Source organism: Schistocerca cancellata, chromosome 1 (assembly GCF_023864275.1).
Source record: "Schistocerca cancellata isolate TAMUIC-IGC-003103 chromosome 1, iqSchCanc2.1, whole genome shotgun sequence".
Lineage (NCBI taxonomy): Eukaryota > Metazoa > Arthropoda > Insecta > Orthoptera > Acrididae > Schistocerca > Schistocerca cancellata.
In genome coordinates this window covers 320,481,913-320,502,202 of record NC_064626.1, presented here as the reverse complement: position 1 = coordinate 320,502,202, position 20,290 = coordinate 320,481,913, and the positions used below count along the sequence as shown (strand labels likewise).

The 20,290-nt window shown below is 40.6% G+C and overlaps 1 protein-coding gene across 2 annotated transcripts in view; it reads right to left on the bottom strand.

Moving 5' to 3' along the window:
* Nucleotides 1–20,290, bottom strand: part of LOC126173067 (protein furry) — a 1,238,628-nt gene that overhangs the window by 1,071,796 nt on the left and 146,542 nt on the right. The gene's annotated exons all lie outside the window — the stretch shown is intronic.

Genomic DNA, 20,290 nt, shown 5'->3' with positions numbered 1-20,290 from the left:
ATTGGGTATGGATATTTCGATTAGTTGTGTTAATTTCTTCTTTTTATTGGTGAGTATGATGTCAGGTTTGTTATGTGGTGTTGTTTTATCTGTTATAATGGTTCTGTTCCAGTATAATTTGTATTCATCATTCTCCAGTACATTTTGTGGTGAATACTTGTATGTGGGAACGTGTTGTTTTATAATTTTATGTTGTAAGGCAAGCTGTTGATGTATTATTTTTGCTACATTGTCATGTCTTCTGGGGTATTCTGTATTTGCTAGTATTGTACACCCGTTTGTGATGTGATCCACTGTTTCTATTTGTTGTTTGCAAAGTCTGCATTTACCTGTTGTGGTATTGGGATCTTTAATAATATGCTTGCTGTAATATCTGGTGTTTATTGTTTGATCCTGTACTGCAATCATAAATCCTTCCGTCTCACTGTATATATTGCCTTTTCTTAGCCATGTGTTGGATGCGTCTTGATCGATGTGTGGCTGTGTTAGATGATAAGGGTGTTTGCCATGTAGTGTTTTCTTTTTCCAATTTACTTTCTTCGTATCTGTTGATGTTATGTGATCTAGAGGGTTGTAGAAGTGGTTATGAAATTGCAGTGGTGTAGCCGATGTATTTATATGAGTGATTGCTTTGTGTATTTTGCTATTTTCTGCTCGATCTAGAAAGAATTTTCTTAAATTGTCTACCTGCCCATAATGTATGTTTTTCATGTCGATAAATCCCCTTCCTCCTTCCTTTCTGCTTAATGTGAATCTTTCTGTTGCTGAATGTATGTGAATATTATTATTATTATTATTATTATTATTATTATTATTGGCAGTGCCTGTAGTTGTATAAACTTGTTGATAAGCATAACTGTTATACTGCAGATGCTATTAATTTCACACTCTCAAATTTATCTTAACCTAAAACTTTGTGAACATCAAGAATGTATATCACGAGTCGCCACTGAGTCTAAAGCATCATCAATGTGTGCGACACGGCAAAGGGTAGACTTCTTTTTTTCGTGATTTTTTTCAGTCGTTGGTAGTCGATGCAGAAACGTCATTTGTCATCCTTTTTTTTCACAGGGAGCAAACGAGAGGACCAAATACTTTCTTAGGGTTTAATAATGTCATCTCGTAGCATCTTCTGCCGGATTATTGGTCTTTCAGTTGGCGACACAGTATGAGCAATGGCTACTTGATGGACGATCCCCGGTGTTGATAAAGTGTTTTACCATGGACCACTTGATCTATCTTTTCTCCGCTGCATATGAAAATGAGTGCAGAATGGCAAACATTTATCGATGTTGTTCCTTGGTAAGGCCAGATCCTACTTGGCAGTTCGATAGTGGCTTCTTCTCCTACATTGTCCGTAGTGGTAGCACAGCATAATTCTTTGTCAATGGCACTAAGGTGCCCTACTTGGACTGGTTCAGCTGTCCCTATACGCATACTGTAAGCGATAGCTTATGGTTGCTCGTGAGAACTGGTTATGCAAAGTTTTCCTTGATCACCTGCACTGCTTATGATTGTCGCTGGCACGTAAATCTCTTTTGTGAGCCTGAGTAGATTTTTGCAATTGACAAAAGCTTCCCGCTTTAACTGAGCATCTAGACTAATGAATGGAGCTCGTATCATTAATGACGGCCGGATAACAGTGTTTTCAATAGAAAACAACTGCCCAGAGCAATGCTTGCTACATGAGTTTGTCGGAATAGCTTCTTCAGTTCAGAGTTCTGATCTTGCATAGTATTTGACTGCGTGCCATGCCTGCACGAAGTTCCATCTGAGAATAACATTATGACTACCTTTTGATGTAACAAAAATTTGATAAAAGGAAACCCCGAGCTGACCAGCGCCTGAACAGGTCGGTTGTCGATGATGACGTCAGTGAGACTTCCTGACATCTTGGCGACTATCGTCCACGAAGAAATTTCATCTGTGGTGGTCTCACCTCGATAGATGGTCTCCTCACTTAGTTTTCCTGAATTCGGCGGCTAGACGAGAGGCTGGTACCTCTGTATTGAGGCAGGGAATGGCTACAGTGTGTCGGGGAGCAACCTTGTCCACGGTATGGCGATGGAATTCCTTCTACAGGTCGACTATAATCATCTGCAGTTGACTGGAGTGAATAAAACGTGTGATGGTTGACATCTGGCAGTGTTGTAGTAGTCTTCCTTCTATGCAGTAATGTACAACGTGGCCACAGCTTCCATGTGGGTACATAGTGGGGCTTGCCCCCTGTCCTCCAAATGTTTGTTGTTCTGCTGGATGTTATACTTGACGGAGGAGTTGGTTTTATCTGCAGTTGTTGGGTGTTTGGTTATCATTTGATGGCTGCAGTGTAAGTCAGAGTCAATTCTTCCTGATGCGTTCGACTCGGGGAGGAGATTGGTGGTAAGGTCGATAAACTCTCTTCTTCAACATTCTCTATTACGAGGTGCATTCAAGTTCTAAGGCCTCCGATTTTTTTTTCTAATGAACTACTCACCCGAAATCGATGAAACTGGCGTTACTTCTCGACGTAATCGCCCTGCAGACGTACACATTTTTCACAATGTTGACGCCATGATTCCATGGCAGCGGCGAAGGCTTCTTTAGGAGTTTGTTTTGACCACTGGAAAATCGCTGAGGTAATAGCAGCACGGCTGGTGAATATGCGGCCACGGAGAGTATCTTTCATTGTTGGAAAAAGCCAAAAGTCACTAGGAGCCAGGTCAGGTGAGTAGGGAGCATGAGGAATCATTTCGAAGTTGTTATCACGAAGAAACTGTTGCGTAACGTTAGCTCGATGTGCGGATGCGTTGTCTTGGTGAAACAGCACACGCGCAGCCCTTCCCGGACTTTTTTGTTGTAGTGCAGGAAGGAATTTGTTCTTCAAAACATTTTCGTAGGATGCACCTGTTACCGTAGCGCCCTTTAGAACGCAATGGGTAAGGATTACCATCATTTTTTCAGCACTGCCGGTAAACCGAAATTTTTTTGGTGGCGGTGAATCTGTGTGCTTCCATTGAGCTGACTGGCGCTTTGTTTCTGGATTGAAAAATGGCGTCCACGTCTCATCCATTGTCACAACCGATGAAAAGAAAGTCCCATTCATGCTGTCATTGCGCCTCAACATTGCTTGGCAACATGCCACACGGGCAGCCATGTGGTCGTCCGTCAGCATTCGTGGCACCCACCTGGATGACACTTTTCGCATTTTCAGGTCGTCATGAAGGATTGTGTGCACAGAACCGACAGAAATGCCAACTCTGGAGGCGATCTGTTCAACAGTCATTCAGCGATCCCCCAAAACAATTCTCTCCACTTTCTCGAACATGTCGTCAGACCGGCTTGTGCGAGCCCGAGGTTGTTTCGGTTTGTTGTCACACGATGTTCTGCCTTCATTAAACTGTCGCACCCACGAATGCACTTTCGACACATCCATAACTCCATCACCACATGTCTCCTTCAACTGTCGATGAATTTCAATTGGTTTCACACCACGCAAATTCAGAAAACGAATGAGTGCACACTGTTCAAGTAAGGAAAACGTCGCCATTTTAAGTATTTAAAACAGTTCTCATTCTCGCTGCTGGCAGTAAAATTCCATCTGCCGTACGGTGCTGCCATCTCTGGGACGTATTGACAATGAACGCGGCCTCATTTTAAAACAATGCGCATGTTTCTATCTCTTTCCAGTCCGGAGAAAAAAAATCGGAGGCCTTAGAACTTGAATGCACCTCCTACTGTCTGCTGCGAGGTCAATATTCATGGCTGCTATCTCTTGCTTACTCCGTCCGAAATTTCTCGCTAGTATAAAATGTTGTAGCTCTACTGTTATAACCTGGCGCATGAGGTCTTCCACAACTGTCGTAGAGACCGCATTCAGCAGTTAGTCATAGCTCTTTAGTCTGACCGTTTTTCTGTTGCATTTCTTCGATGTACTGATGCTACTTGATGAATATTTCTGTTGTTGTTACGTCCTTTACTAGAAGAGTTTGGTGCATGTCTTCTGTGATTTCTTTCATCAAGTGTGAGATTTTGTCAGCTTCTGTCATATTCAGTGTCACAATGTGTCACAGGGCTAAAACATTCTGTATGCAGGACTGTGTTGTTTCTGAGTAGTTCCCCCACTAAGCTGAATATCTGGTGTCTATCGTCCAACTTTTTCTTCAGTTTGACCTGGAGTTTGCCCTACCTATTGAGCTTCTCTTCGGTGTTTTCAAAATATAGCTGGGATATGCCTTCTAAGGAAAAGTACACATTTGTCAAACACGTCACGTCATCCTACTTGGTTTATTTGGGAACTGAGACAGAATCTTTCAGCCATTTTGTTGGGTCCTGTCCAGTGTCTCTGGAAACCACTGATGGATGTCTGATGTGCAACCGACTTTCTGCTGTTTTGGAAACAATTAACCTCCTGAATATACGGTCTGTGGGAACAATGCATTGCTTGTATTCCGGTTCCTGCACGTGTTGGCGAACGCTTTTACGTTCCTTAATTGAAGCCATGGTAACTTAGGTATTTTGAAGTACCTGGCGTCTGCGCCAAACAATGTCAAGTTGTAATCACACTAAAGTCCAAATCCGAAAGCAGGGTCGTGAATTAAGCACAACACTTAGCACTGAAACCAAGTTTATTACGAACACGAACGCACAGCCAGAACAGCACTGCACTCTTGGATGAAGAGTGTAGCTATTTACACAAGCAAAGAATATTCTAGAATACACGAATATAAGAAATTTCTAGAACCTTCCAAAAAAGACACATATTAAATGACATATAACTGCAAGTGGTCAGGTTTGAACTGACGACTTGCAGCACGCCAGTCAGCGACAATATCGGCTACGCTCGCTGCAAGTAACACAGCATCTCGCGGCAATATTGCTAGAATCTAATTGCCTTTTCATTGGAAGAAAAAAGCTGCTTTAGTGACATGACATTTCTTTTTACTCTTCAGAGGAATATATGCTGCGATAAACACCTGTGATAAACTTGTAACTGTATGTCAGATAAATTTCAACATGACACAATAATTACATGATCCTGTTGATAACTAGTTTATATGTAACACACACAGCGAAAGCTGCCAACAAACACAGATAAAAATATTACGTACATATTGGGAATGAGTACCCTGATTTCCATATATTTCGTACATATTGAAATAGAATCACCTTCTGTGACTGAACCGGAACATTCATCCTATTTTTTTCGTCAACAACGCAATCATGGTTCCGCTATCCACCGAAATATAAATTCTGTTTAAGAGACGCAGTTTTTAAAAACGGTAATAGTTACAAACGGAACTTCGCCATTTAAATCGACGGTTTAGTCGACGGCTGCAGTCTTAAGGTAGTCCAAATGCCATGCACAAACGTAAACAAACAACAGCAACTTGTTCATCGGCTGGAAATTTAGTGTGAGTATCTGTATATTGAGCAAGCAATAAAGGAAACAAAAGAAAAATTTGGCGTAGGTATTAAAATCCAGGGAGAAGAAATAAAAACTTTGAGGTTCGCCGATGACATTGTAATTCTGTCAGAGACAGCAAAGGACTTGGAAGAGCAGTTGAACGGAATGGACAGTGTCTTGAAGGGAGGATATAAGATGAACATCAACAAAAGTAAAACGAGGATAATGGAATGTAGGCGAATTAAGTCGGGTGATGCTGTGGGAATTAGATTAGGAAATGAGTCACTTAAAGCAGTAAAGGAGTTTTGCTATTTGGGGAGCAAAATAACTGATGATGGTCGAAGCAGAGAGGATATAAAATGTATACTGGCAATGGCAAGGAAAGCGTTTCTGAGGAAGAGAAATTTGTGAACATCGAGTATAGATTTAAGTGTCAGGAAGTCGTTTCTGAAAGTATTTGTATGGAGTGTAGCCATGTATGGAAGTGAAACATGGACAATAAATAGTTTGGACGAGAAGCGAATAGAAGCTTTCGAAATGTGGTGCTACAGAAGAATGCTGAAGATTAGATGGGTAGATCACATAACTAATGATGAAGTATTGAAAAGAATTGGGGAGAAGAGGAGTATGTGGCACAACTTGACAAAAAGAAGGGACCGGTTAGTAGGACATGTTCTGAGGCATCAAGGGATCACAAATTTAACATTGGAGGGCAGCGTGAAGGGTAAAAATCGTAGAGGGAGACCAAGAGATGAATACACTAAGCAGATTCAGAAGGATGTAGGTTGCAGTAGGTACTGGGAGATGAAGGAGCTTGCACAGGATAGATTAGCACGAAGAGCTGCATCAAACCAGTCTCGGGACTGAAGACCACAACAACAACAGCCGCGAGGAGTGGCCGCGCGGTTAGATGCGCCATGCCACGAACTGCGCGGCCCTCCCGCCGGAGGTTCGAGTCCTCCCTCGGGCATGGGTGTATGTTGTGCTTAGCGTAAGTTAGTTTAACCTCCTGAGGCCCAGAGGGGTTTTTCTTTAATTTCATTTAGAATATACTCTTTTTGGGGCCAGATATGCCTAAAATACATATTAAAACAGGACTTTTTTTTGCAATTTTACTTTTTTCAGAAAGGCTGGTACAGTATACTGAACGTCGGGTCTCAAGCATTGTTTTTGTGCGTAGTCCAGTATACTGGACCGTGGGCCTCAGGAGGTTAGGTAGTTTGTAAGTCTAGGGACCGATGACTTCATCAGTTTGGTCCCTTAGAAATTCACACACATTTGAACATTTTTTAATGAGTATTCCAGTGCGTTAGGGGTATGCTCCTTCTGGAGGTGGTACGATATTCCACCCTTCCGCTCTGAAAAATGGCTCGAACAGTGAATTACGCAGGGCCTTTCATTTTGCAGCAGAAACTGAATCATGCAGCAAATTATAGTCTAATTTTACGTTAAGTTGCAAGCATTTAGCTCAGGATTTTCCCCGTTACGAAAGACGTGCTGCGGCCAATCGAACATCCCATTACTTCATGTTTGTTCGCAAGACGACAAAGCGTAACTGTATAGTACTACTTCCAGAAGAGAAGAAACGCGGTACGTACCCGACCTGCGCTGTAGATTGTCTTCTGAGTACAACAGATCAATAGAACATACTGAGTTTCACACGATTGCTGTTTGCGGTATCAACATTCATTTCGACAAGAGGCATTTTCGGTCTCCAAAAACGTGTTGACTACCAAAGTTCCCGAGAAACTCTTATCCAAAATAAGGGCAATTGTATAGATTCATATTGTTGTTAAGAGAAAAACAAATGAACCTGATCTGCATCAAACAGATTCCAAGGAGTGTGAAGACATCAAACCATAACCTTGCCAAGTGACCAACAATATTCACGACAGGAAGCACTGGTACAGGCGGATGTGGAATTGGAAAGAATGGAAAATGATGGCTTATCATCAACAAGTATAAATTACATGAGAAGATGTTCGTAAAAATATGGTTAATAATGAACTGTACAATCGCTCGACACGATAAACCCGCGAACTTTATCTCGACAATCATCATCATCTCTTCTGAACTGCAGAATGTAACTACACAACTGTCCAGGCGCAGACCAGCTAGCGTAGAAGGAAACATGAAAATCTGCTATAACTCACATGTAACAACAGACAGTTCGAAAGTGAATGGAGGCTGCAATAATTGGGTAATGTACAGCATCTGATAAGCGTACTCTGAAACGAAACGTAACACTCACTTGCGCTATCAACAATCTGATGATGGAAGTTTGAGTCATTTGCGTTTCGAACTGTACGGGTAATTACAGAATTTAAAGCAAAAAACCCTTCTCGTTCGCTAAAGAGAACAGTTCTAATCACGTACAAACCACAAATAGAAGATACTTGACGACAAGTCGCACTTTTAGGCTTTCACAGGACACTCAAGCGTTTCATTTATCTGAAGAGCCTCGTGCAGCTGTCTTAAAGCGATAGTCTAAGAGAATAACAAATACCTGTGACAATGTAAAAGCCCAAATATCTCTGGAACGTCACAATACGATATACAGTTTATTATCGGGACTTATGGAATGTAGCACGACTGAGCTCTTCCGAGTACGCCAATCATTTTGAGAGATTTGATTTCGAAAGCTCGAAACAACATTTTATTGACTTTGTTTCCAACTGAGTGCTTTGAAAGCACGTTTCCGCTCATAATTAATTATTTCCTTGCCGCTGGCGAAGCGTCACCAGGAAGAGCAAAATTACCGACCCGCGATACGCATTCAATTCGCCCACAAACTCAATTTCATGAGCTCTGTTTGCCCAGATGCTTGCTAATCAGATCTGCCTATCACTACCTGTCTGTTTGTGTTCAACTAGAAAGCTTTATAAACTAGAAAGCATGAAACATACTCCAGAAAATTTTGGACGCACTGCCCATGACTATAATCATAGGCCATTTCGACCTGATCTGTCCTAACACTTATTATTTTATTTAGGCCTAATTATTTTTGCATCTGGATATGGTGATCACAGTACCTAAAAACATAATTTCCTGTTTAATACATTCCACATAAACTTGTATAGCAATAAAATTTTTGGTAATAAGATGACTAGTTCAAATGGCTCTGAGCACTATGGGACTTTACATCTGAGATCATCAGTTCGCTAGAAGTTAGAACTACTTAAACTTTATTAACCTAAGGACATCACACACATCCATGCCCGAGGCAGGATTCGAACCTGCGACCGTAGCGGTCGCGCGGTTCCAGACTGAAGCGCCTAGAACCGCTCGGCCACACCGGCCGGCAAGACGAGTAGTGAACGTGGTTTAAGAACACACAGAACGTTTCAGATACGAGTACTGTCAGTCCCCAAAATGTGTGCCGTCCAGCGTTTTTTTTAAACTTACAACGTTCAGACATTTTTCTCCTTGTACAATTTTCGTGATAATTTAAAAACACGTTCTTCAGCAGCATTTAAAGCAGATTCTGTTCAGATGACAAAGAATGACAAAAGAATAGTTGTTCTAATAATTGCAAAAGGCTCAGAAACAGAAAGTAAACTCGTCACAGGAGACAAAAACGAAATGCGCAGTTGAAGAAATTTCTACTGTATCTCTGATGCAGTCTCTGATGGGCAATACGTTATCGACCTCAACATTGTGCTTTTTAAAGGAACGAAATTCACAGTTACCTGATCCAGGACTCAGTTGCTCATTATTCGTGGAAAAGAAATGAAGGTTACCCACAGACGCTATTACACTTATAAACAAACTGTAGGTACCTGATATGATTTTCACTTTTTTCATGTTGATTTCAAATCTGGAAGCCGTTTTACACTATAACGTCAGTTCTTTAAGACTTATTTCTCGTGGAACACCGTTGACAGAAAATGTTCTCGTCATTATTAGTTATTTTTCATTTAACAGCGTAAATTACTGTGGCTATCTGACTGGAGTTTCCATTGAAACCGTTCTTTGCAAAGGAATTTTGCATACACTGAAATATTTTCAAGTTTAATCAACGTCAATAGAGGTCTCACGACAAGTGTCGGCGTGAATACAGCTTACTTTCCTGGAATCGTCTGACAAGGAGATCTTACGGACCACAGGATTTGAAGCTTTCTACCCAGACATCAACTTTCTAACGCATTACGAAGTAATTCCCCCTTCCCCCCCCCCCCCCCCCCCCCCCCACCACACACACACACAAACCTTTAAAAACTCGCCTTTGAAGATAAGATTTCCGATCCCTGTCAAGTACAATTATAATTACGTCACTTAAAAAAATCGTCGGCGGCTGATTTTATAAGACAAAGAAAATATTCGAAACCCCTGGGAAAAAGCTCCACGTCGCTCAGCAAACCAGAAGAAACACAAAGACTTAAAGTGGAAGACGGTCTCGACTAATTTTGCATACAAATCCTTAAGTTCAAGGTTCCGCTCTGCAGGTTTCATGTTTGTAAATAATTTAATCCCGACAGACTGAAATTGACTAGCCATCCGTTCTTCCAGTACTGTTGGGCCTGACACTGCCATACACCGAACAGTACGTTGCTCCAAAATCAAAAAAACTGATAAAATTTAAATTAGCAAATTTGCAATAAATTACTGTCAACGAAATAAACAGCAACAAAATAATGTACATGGACGTCAAAGCGTTTGCAGCATCTAAGACAAGAACAATCGTGTGATTCATATATTGTTTTATAAATTACATCTTCAACGAGGAAGGATAGTCTACATGCAACTTTAGAAAACACATCAAGAACGAAAAACAAGAAATCGTTAAAAATAAATGGAAAAGAGAGAAGTTCTTATAATTTATAGATCAATTTATACATATCAACAATATTATGAAAACAATAGATTGCTACTCATCACAACGATGACACGTTGAGTTGCATACAGGCACGAGAAAAGACTGTTATTGTACATAAGCTTTCTCCCACGTTCAGAAAAGAAAAATGCACACACATTCACACAAGGAAGCAAACCTCACACACACACACACACACACACACACACACACACACACACGATCGCTATTTCCGACCACTGCGGAAATAGTGTGTGTGTGTGTGTGTGTGTGTGTGTGTGTGTGTGTGTGTGTGTGTTTACATTCCATATTTATTAACAAAAGAATCTAAGGAATACTGAATTCTAATTTTTTTACTGACAGTATGAAAATAAATTAAAATTTGATACAAAGTTAAATGAAAACAGTGATATACTACTAGACTACTGTCAATCTGTAGAAATGAAAATGATTTTACTTTATATTTCACATTTCGCAGTTTCACACCAAATTTTAGTTCAATGCAAATACTGGCATTTTCGTGCTATCAGTAACTGAAAGAAGAAGTGATTATTTTATTTAAATAATTATGATTCAATATTTGTCAATCCTGGAGACACTAGAAGGTATCAGATAGATTATATAATGGTAAGACAGAGATTTAGGAACCAGGTTTTAAATTGTAAGACATTCCCAGAGGCAGATGTGGACTCTGACCATAATCTATTGGTTATGAACTGTAGATTAAAACTGAAGAAACTGCAAAAAGGTGGAAATTTAAGGAGCTGGGACCTGGATAAACTGACTAAACCAGAGGTTGTACATGGTTTCAGGGAGAGCATAAGGGAACAATTGACAGGAATGGGGGAAAGAAGTACAGTAGAAGAAGAATGGGTAGCTCTGAGGGATGAAGTAGTGAAGGCAACAGAGGATCAAGTAGGTAAAAACATGAGGGCTAGTAGAAATCCTTGGGTAACAGAAGAAATATTGAACTTAATTGATGAAAGGAGAAAATATAAAACTTCAGTAAATGAAGCAGGTAAAAAGGAATACAAACGTCTCAAAAATGAGATCGACAGGAAGTGCAAAATGGCTAAGCAGGGATGGCTAGAGGACAAATGTAAGGATGTAGGGGCTTATCTCACTAGAGGTAAGATAGATACTGCCTACAGGAAAATTAAAGAGACCTTTGGAGAAAAAAGAACCACTTCTATGAATATCAAGAGCTCAGATGGAAACCCAATTCTAAGCAAAGAAGGGAAAGCAGAAAGGTGGAAGGAGTATATAGAGGGTCTATACAAGGGCGATGTTCTTGAGGACAATATTATGGAAATGGAAGAGGATGTAGATGAAGATGAAATGGGAGGTACGATACTGCGTGAAGAGTTTGACAGAGCACTGAAAGACCTGAGTCGAAACAAGGCCCCGGGAGTAGACAACATTCCATTAGAACTACTGATTGCCTTGGGAGAGCCAGTCCTGACAAAATTCTACCATCTGGTGAACAAGATGTACGAGACAGGCGAAATACCCTCAGACTTCAAGAAGAATATAATTCCAATCCCAAAGAAAGCAGGTGTTGACAGATGTGAAAATTACCGAACAATCAGTTTAATAAGCCACAGCTGCTAAATACTAACACGAATTCTTTACAGACGAATGGAAAAACTAGTAGAAGCCGACCTCGGGGAAGATCAGTTTGGATTCCGTAGAAATACTGGAACACGTGAGGCAATACTGACCTTACGACTTATCTTAGAAGAAAGATTAAGGAAAGGCAAACCTACGTTTCTAGCATTTGTAGACTTAGAGAAAGCTTTTGACAATGTTGAGTGGAATACTCTCTTTCAAATTCTGAAGGTGGCAGGGGTAAAATACAGGGAGTGAAAGGCTATTTACAATTCGTACAGAAACCAGATGGCAGTTATAAGAGTCGAGGGGCATGAAAGGGAAGCAGTGGTTGGGAATGGAGTGAGACAGGGTTGTAGCCTCTCCTCGATGTTATTCAATCTGTATATTGAGCAAGCAGTAAAGGAAACAAAAGAAAAATTCGGAGTAGGTATTAAAATCCATGGAGAAGAAATAAAAACTTTGAGGTTCGCCGATGACATTGTAATTCTGTCAGAGACAGCAAAGGACTTGGAAGAGCAGTTGAACGGAATGGATAGTGTCTTGAAAGGAGGATATAAGATGAACATCAACAAAAGCAAAACGAGGATAATGGAATGTAGTCGAATTAAGTCGGGTGATGCTGAGGGAATTAGATTAGGAAATGAGACACTTAAAGTAGTAAAGGAGTTTTTCTATTCGGGGAGCAAAATAACTGATGATGGTCGAAGTAGAGAAGATATAAAATGTAGACTGGCAATAGCAAGGAAAGCGTTTCTGAAGAAGAGAAATTTGTTAACATCGAGTATAGATTTAAGTGTCAGGAAGTCGTTTCTGAAAGTATTTGTATGGAGTGTAGCCATGTATGGAAGTGAAACATGGACAATAAATAGTTTGGACAAGAAGCGAATAGAAGCTTTCGAAATGTGGTGCTACAGAAGAATGCTGAAGATTAGATGGGTAGATCACATAACTAATGATGAAGTATTGAAAAGAACTGGGGAGAAGAGGAGTATGTGGCACAACTTGACAAAAAGAAGGGACCGGTTAGTAGGACATGTTCTGAGGCATCAAGGGATCACAAATTTAGCATTGGAGGGCAGCGTGCAGGGTAAAAATTGTAGAGGGAGACCAAGAGATGAATACACTAAGCAGAGTCAGAAGGATGTAGGTTGCAGTAGGTACTGGGAGATGATGAAGCTTGCACAGGGTAGGGTAGCATGGAGAGCTGCATCAAACCAGTCTCAGGACTGAAGACCACAACAACAACAGCATTTGTCAATCACTATTTATTTTTGTTAATAAACGTGGAATTTCAACAAAAGCAAAAAAAGTGTTTAGATTTGAAACAGAGACTTCACTACTAGACTACTACGCAAAGCATTCCCCTCGCCCCATTTTCAAGAATTTTCAAGTACTGAGTCATACAGGTTTAGGAAAATGGTGCTGAGGTATTGAGCTTCAAATCCAGTCAGTATAATGAAGCCGAAGAGGACACAGCTGTCCGTCAAGCCCCCTTGTACGGCAGGTTTGATAGCAATAATATTACGATACACAAAGAGAGATGCGTCAATAGCGGCGGAGAATTTTGCCAAGAGCGTACTAAGAATCGAGCTACGGGGCAGCGCATGTTAGTTTTTGCAATGAACGACGAAACAGTTTTAAGTTCTCACGACAAATGCATCGGGATACACTTGCTATAGTCCGATTAAAATTACTTTATAGTTGACACTTAATGCGTCGTAGTTGGTTTCCTCCAATCAAAGCGCTCAAAGTCATGTCCGACTCGTGCGTAGTTGCCAGACCTTCCAATGCGTTGTCCCCCTTCCTTTCTTCGATATGTTTTTGGACCCTGAGTCCTGGGGTCTGTCCCTTTTATTACGTATTTCGTAACACACGATAACGCCACCAAAAACAACAAACACCCCCCCCCCCACACACACACACACAATGATATTAACGAAGCAAACACGTTTCATACACACTACTAACCTAACGCTAATGGATCCTTCCGCACAAGATAAGGTTCAGCGCCATTTACACAGTTATTATAATCAGATAGATCGGTTTACATTAGATAAGCTTCGCACTACATTATGTGGTTAGCATATAAACTTCATGTGTAGAAGATTGTTCGAATCTCGTCACATGCAGCGATTTTTTTATTTTTGTAAATATAATAATTTTTATTCAATTAATTGGTTTAAAAGTAATTTTCTATTTCTTATACTTTGACGCGTCTTTTTCACCGTCATCTACAGACTTTTTTATTTGCTCTTATTTTTATTCTTATTCTTTTTTTCGTGTGGAATCTGCTTGTGTTGCCTACAATCTGCAACAAAATGCCAACCAGTACTGCTCATTGGTTGGTAACGTGGCACCCCGTGTAGCCAGTGGGAGGATAGTTTCAGATAACCAACGACAGCGAGAAATTACAGTCTGGTTTTACCGCTAAAACTGAAATTTTGCTGCGGAAGATAGCTATGCAAATTAACATGTTACGAATTTTTTGTGTCTTGAGTGAACAAAGCGATCTTGATTTTAATTCTACCGTAGACGGTTGATCGCCGTTTACTCGGATACATGCACATCACGAGGTTGTGGTTGTGTTACGGCACGAGTTTAAATTCACGGCTACAATATCCGCCTGCTGCAGTTCAGTTCAACCACTGATCCCTCAAAATCATCTTTTGACAGACCATCTCCTATTTCCACAGTGTCTCCAACATTACGTTACACATTAATCGTGTTTGTGAAGTGACTCGATTAGTTTGTGTGTCACCTATAACCTTGTGTTAGCCGGCAGCGGATGTGGCGACACTGTAGCGGCAAGTGACAGACATCAACTATCATGTAATTGTAACTGGAGTATAGTAGTCAATATCCATTAAATGGTGTTTCCTTCAAAGCTGTACTAAACTGATACTCTGTGTACCTGACGGGCAGGTTTTATGTTGGGTTTGTGAAGATCCTGGGGAAAATTGTTTGGGGAGGGGGGGGGGAGTGGGGAAGTGGGGAGAAGGAGCTGCCTTTCCTTGTCACTCGCTGAGGAGACTCTTGTATGCTACACCCCTTGAAAGAGGCATACGAATGCATTTTGTTACTTCTTAACAAGTGCACTATTCGAGAGTACAATGCCATATCTGTGACAATTTGAAAGCGATCACTATTTTCACGGTAATGTAGATGTAGCATACATCAAATATATGGTAGCTGTTTTGTCTGAGAGTGGGGCTGTGGAGAGACAAAGCACCACTGTATATAGCAGAAGTGACAAATTAAAGATAGGTTGCAACCAGAGAGCAAAAACGTCCTTCTGTGTGTCAACTGTTAAGCGTGCCACTACTTCACATAAAGTTGGGGCTCATGAAGAATTCCGTGAAAGCACTACACAGATGCTTTTCGCCCCGTGCAACCAGTTTCCAGAATGAAGTTATGGAAATGTGGAAGAAAATGTGTTCATAGTTCCACGAATAAAGAAGAACATTGCGTCAAGATTTATCTCCCTAACTCTGTCTTGAGTGTTAAGGAGACAGCGATGAATATAGTAAACGTTTCAATCAGTACATTATGGTGGAAGTCACGTTATCAAGGTCGATGTTTGCTACCTAGCGCTGGACGCTTTTGATGGGTATGTCAAATGTTCAGCAAAACCCAAGTCTACGAGCAAGAAATTCCAACAACGCCCATATTAAATTAATGAAGTATGTTTCATGCGAGTATTTGTGCATTTTCTGTGTGTATTATACTTAATACCATGTTCATTATCACTCCATGTAGTAGTAAATGCTTTAGTCGGACTACTGTCTGATTAACTTTTGCCTTGATACAATGTTACACTTGTATAAATGGTTGATGTCATGCATTTGAGGCACAACGGGTGATAGAACAAATGGCTTGGATATTATGAGTCAGAAGTTTCAATTGTCTTAGACTGATATCCATGGCCTGATTTTTTTTATCAGTGTTAGTGGCAGGAAACATGTTCAGCTGACACTGCTTGCTTAGAAACCATACCAGTACTTGCCTCATGTGATTTAGGAAATGTGCAATACTCCAAAATCGGGACGGCAAACCGCGAATTTGAACCTCCCTAATATGAGGTCCTGTGCCTTAAGCACTTAACCACCCATCAGTTCTGCCACTGCTATCTTAGAGTTTTTAATTACAATTTTCTTTCAAGATACTGCCTCACAACAGCTTACCACTAAAGTAAATGCCAAAAATTAAATCCTTTGTATCTTTGAGGCTTACGGAAAGGATACCAGATTGAAATTTATAACACAGAGGAGAATGTTGTGTGGTGTGATAATTCATGACTTGAGCCTAGTACGATCTGAAGTAACGACATGCGACCCAAGAAATGAACATCTATGACACAATCAGAAAAAAATCGATAAATTTCTCTTTATGTAAAGTTGTAAAAGTAATGAAGTCTCATAAACAAAATGTCAAATTAATTCTTTCTTGCTCTTGTAGAATAAAGAATCATATATTAATATAAAATTTAAAATATTTAAATGTAACGTCCCTTTTTTTACTCAGCGGCTAATGTTAAGTATATTATGCGTGACCCAAAAATATTCGTCTTCTTCCAGTTTGGCCCAAGCAAGCTAAAAGGTTGGACACCTGCGTTTTAGATACTTGCCGTTAAGTCCAATGGGATGCAGGTAAAGATATGGGGTAGAGATTGAATTAGTGTTGAGACATAACGAAAAATACGCAATAGAAGAAGGCAAAAATATATTTTAAGAGCTTAGGAGCAGAAGGTACGAGGCTATGGAGCCCAATCCAAATCTACCGAGATGAAAGTGTTACTTACAATCTAAAAACAAATAAAAAATACAGTAATTATTGTATCACGGAGCGATCACTGCAATAACGGAAGGTGCCAAGTAAAATTGCAGACCTGAAATATGACGCAGCATCCTACAGGGATGAAAATCTACATAACTATGTAACTGACCTAATGTAAGCGAGGGCTGATTGCTGTTGCAGTTGAACGGTTGTCATGCACTTCTAACAATAGTAGTATTTCAGGAATGACAAGTTAATCTTTGGGGAAGATATAAATGACATGCATTTTCAAAGAGATTAAAGCTAATTATTCTTGAATCGTCACTCTTAGTTTCTAATATTTCTAGTCTGCGCACAGATTTTCTATTATGACTAAATGCGTAATCTAAAAGACGCTCCATCCTGATATAAACTTGATACGCTATTTAAGTATTTTCGAGCGATAGTCTTTTTCATTTCTTTGCAATTGCAACCAGCGGATAGTGTTCGTTGCAATCTCTGACTTATTTTATAAGACTTGGGTATTCGAGAAAATCTCTACAAATATCCTGTCAAATATTAACAAGATATACGTCTATTACACACAGTGACAACTAGCTCAAAACAAGGAGAACTATACAGTGCAGCGCCTAATCAAAAGTGAAGAAGCAGTCTATGTTATTGCATTAATAAGTAACGAACCATGTATGTCGTCTCGCGTGCGGGATAAGAAGTGGCAAAATGACGTAGGTTCAGTACAGGTAGGCTACAGTGATGGCATGCTTGGATTCACTGGTAAAATAATTAGAAACTGTTGTTTGTCCAGTAAGAGCGTTGTTCATAAAGGTCTTATACTGCCTGTGCTGAAATACTGCTGCTGCACAAATATATGGAATCGATATAGATTACAATAACAGGGCACCCAAAGCAGAGCAGTGCGAACGGTAACTGGTTTGTTTCAATTGCAGAGTAGTATCACAGTAAAGATGAAAAAGATAACGCTTGCAGAAACGAGAAAAAGAGTGCACAACAAAAATCGGAAACCTGGTTTCGAAAATTCAAGATGTGGTTTCCAGAAAAGAATCTATCAATATTCTAACATGACACTAACGAAGGAAGTGTGAAGACAAGACTTGGCAGGGATAATTCTTCCGACGCCTTAACGATGAAAGAAATGGGAAGAAAGGAAAACAAATGAACAAAGGTGTAATGCAACGATAAAAAAGAAAGCTAGCGTAAATGGAAAATGGTCATTGTAAATTTGGAATGAAGAGAGATTTTAAATGACAGACAGTCTCTCTCTCTCTCTCTCTCTCTCTCTCTCTCTCTCTCTCTCTCCACCCCGACATAACGTGTGTAAATGCAACATTCTTCACCACCTATCACGTAAAATGCCTCGTGCTTCACTGAACAAAACATAGCGGGAATGGAATAAGAAAAGCCACCTCAACTGTTTTGTGATAAGGACCGACATTAAATGCCTTTAATGTGGTCAAATAAAAAAAAATACTTTTTTTTGCTACCGAAAATTAATTGGAACATTCCTCTTTAATGTAAACTTTGAATTATTGTTCTACTCGCCCTAGAAGTGGAGTTATTACCATTTTCCCCCACGCCTGCAGAGGAAATGGGCGACCGCTGAATGCATCTAACACCCTCTCGTGACTTCCTGGCGAACTGCTTGGGATTTTCTCGGCCTTTTACGCACACAGCACCTTATGTTACGCATCAGTGCGCGATTTGCAGGGAGGGATGGGGGGGATTTCCCCCCTCTGCATCAGACCATCCCCTCCTCTGGCTGGAGTTCATGCATCCCAACGTGGGAAGTTTATTTCCCACGCACTGGAGTAAAACTTTACATATCATTTAAATTTGTGGAGCCGAACACCGAAAGTTTTTAATGCAGTCTTACTATTAATACTATTAACATGTTTGCTTATAAATTCTGCAAAAGTGTTATGTAGTAGTTAAGCATTTCAAAACATTTAGAACTAAATCATCATTGTCGTGTTGTCATTGTTGCTTTCGTCTAAGGTGCGTCATCCGTTTACTTGCGAGCTTGCGAGGAAAGTAGTGTGGCAGTCAAACCGCAGCAGTCGTACCGCAGAGTTGGGTGAGCTGGGGGCTGATAGTCCCACCCACAGGGTGGTGACCGGCCCGGTACCTGTGCGAACATTTACCGTCAGGCCATCTTTTGGCAATGGTATGGCGCGGACTAACGCGCCTGGGACGAAAGCACACATTACTAAATAACGCACCATCGTCTGCTTCTAGTCCCTAGGATACTATTTCTTGGACCTTCTTTAAATACTCTTCCACCATCGTTTACTTTTCCTTTGGTTTTCATTTCCGTTGTTAGTTGCATGTGCAAGTACCAAGTAGGCCGCCGCTGCGATACTTTATCATCCTTTATACTACAAGACCGACACACGTGTGGCACAAATTCTGTAGCTTTGGTATAAATTAACCTGCCGCATGCAACGTACGCCGCAAGATGTTGCCTGTTGTAGCATGCTACAAGACGACGCACGCCCCATTTCTGTAGCATGCCACAATGTGGCAAGACGTCGCCCCAGCGTAAACGAGGCTTTAGAGCCAGGTCTGTATTGTATGATGGAAGTGATGTGTTGCGTACGAAACTAAAACCTGCTATCAGATCCAAACGTCGTGGAAAACAGTGAAGAGGTGTCATCCTGCAGCAAGATAACGCTCGCCCATATTCTGCCAAACAGACAGCAGACGCAATAAAGGAGTTGAGATTCGAGGTGCTGTAACATCCACCATACAGTACAGACCTGGCTCCAAGTGATTTGCACATGTTTGGACCCTTAACGGAAGCACTACAGGGAAGAAGATTTAAAGGTGATGAAAACGTCATTGCTGCGGTGCAAATTGGTTACAGATGCAACCGAAAAACGTGTTTTCTGATGAAATAAAAAAAAACTCGTAAAACGTCGGGAAAACTGCATTGAAGTCCACGGAGGTTATGTAGAAAAATATCGCATTTTTCAGTTTTCTATCATCAGAATAAGTACAGCTTTTCACAAATGTGCCTTTACTTCTTGAATTCCCGTCGTATACCTGTATTTAGATGATTTTGTAAATAAGCTTTACCTATAATGTACTTTTAAAGATATAACAAGGGATGGCTTCTCTGATAGTGCATACGCGTTAATAGTGAGTTTCGGCATTAACATCTATTTATAAATAACTGTTTAACCATGGGTAACGCCACGGTCTAAGCTAGTGACATATGTAATTATACTAACCCCCTAAGACATCCCCCCCCCCCCCCCCCACTGGTAAAAGCACAAATCGCACACTGTTACGCATACAGCGAGTGTGCAAGGGTTGGCTACATTGTTTTCTGTGACAAATGAAGCGCTAAGAGCGCGGAACATCGTCTCTTTGCTGTTTACCGTTTCGGCTTCGAAGGCTCAAATAAACTTTGGGTTCAAGTAAGCTCAGTGATGGAAAGACAATAGGAGGGAGGGGCAGGCTTACTGATGAGGTGATTGAACGTCTACAGAGATACTATGGGTATGCTACAAGGCAAAATACTAGTAATGTTAGTGACATGCGAAAAGCAGTGTGGGCATTGTTCCTTCATATTGCCTCTTCCAATGAATACCCTCAACGCAGCCTGTGCCCAAAAGATTCCTGGTGCAAATACAATGCAAAAACGGACTATGATCACAAACATGGTTTGCCAGCAGCTGTGATAAATG